This window comes from Mauremys mutica, chromosome 22, assembly GCF_020497125.1.
Source record: "Mauremys mutica isolate MM-2020 ecotype Southern chromosome 22, ASM2049712v1, whole genome shotgun sequence".
NCBI classification, from domain to species: domain Eukaryota; kingdom Metazoa; phylum Chordata; order Testudines; family Geoemydidae; genus Mauremys; species Mauremys mutica.
In genome coordinates, this window is record NC_059093.1 from 23,768,930 (window position 1) to 23,769,866 (window position 937).

At 59.1% G+C, this 937-nt stretch overlaps 1 non-coding gene across 1 annotated transcript; it reads left to right on the forward strand.

Moving 5' to 3' along the window:
- The first annotated feature begins 603 nt into the window (after window positions 1-603).
- On the forward strand, window positions 604-676 carry TRNAF-GAA. The gene has a single exon. It is a non-coding gene; the product is annotated as a tRNA-Phe (tRNA).
- The last annotated feature ends 261 nt before the right edge of the window (window positions 677-937 follow it).

Sequence of the window (937 nt, forward strand, 5' to 3'; positions counted from 1 at the left end):
GGTTGACAGAGCAATACAGACGCTCTCCAGAGCACGGAGCAGCAGCCGCCCATGCAGCCAGGCAATGAGCATTTCCCACAGCCTGGAGCCGAGGGGGAGGCGGCAGCTGCTGTTCCAGCTCCTCGGGGACAGGCCCTGTCAGCCAACAGCCACTTCTTACTCCCCACAGCTAAGGGCGCCGGGTTCCTCCGGTGGGGGTGTGGAGCAGCCGTTCGTTTTCCTGTTCACACTCCTCTGCGGTGTGAAAATCGGGGAGGGGAGGCAGAAGCCCCACTTCCCTCCTGAAATGACGCCCAGTGGGGGAAGCCAGGACGGCAGGGTGGGGCGGCAAGTGGTGGCCAGACTCTCACCGCCAGGGTCTCGTCTAGCTCAGGGTCCAGCTCAACTTCCTCCCCGCGCCACTGGCCCCCAGTCCCCTTCCACCACCAGGTCAACCCGGGCACTAGGGCAGGAACAGGGTGAGGCAGCAAGTCAAGCTGAACAAGGCAGGCAAAAGCGAGTCTTGTCTTCATGGGCCGCTCCCAATGACGTCCTTTTTGTGTGCAATGGCTGCAAAAACCTCCCAGGCAGAGAAGCAACAGGCCAAAATACTGTTACACAGCTGCCAAAGTAGCTCAGTTGGGAGAGCGTTAGACTGAAGATCTAAAGGTCCCTGGTTCAATCCCAGGCTTTGGCAGGTTCTTTCATCCTCTTTGTGCAGGGGCAGCCTGTTCTTTGGAAACACAGTGGTGCCTGTACCCAAAGTGAGCAGGGCTACCCTGGGGCAAAGCAATTTTGGGGGCCCCTTCCATTAAAAAAAGTGGCAATACTGTATTCTCATGGGGCCCCTGCGGGGCCTGGGGCAAATTGCTCCACTTGCCTCCCCTCTGGGTGGCCCTGAAGGTGAGTCTCTGATATTTGCTCTGCAGTAGTGTAGCAGGGTGGACCCTGCTCCGGC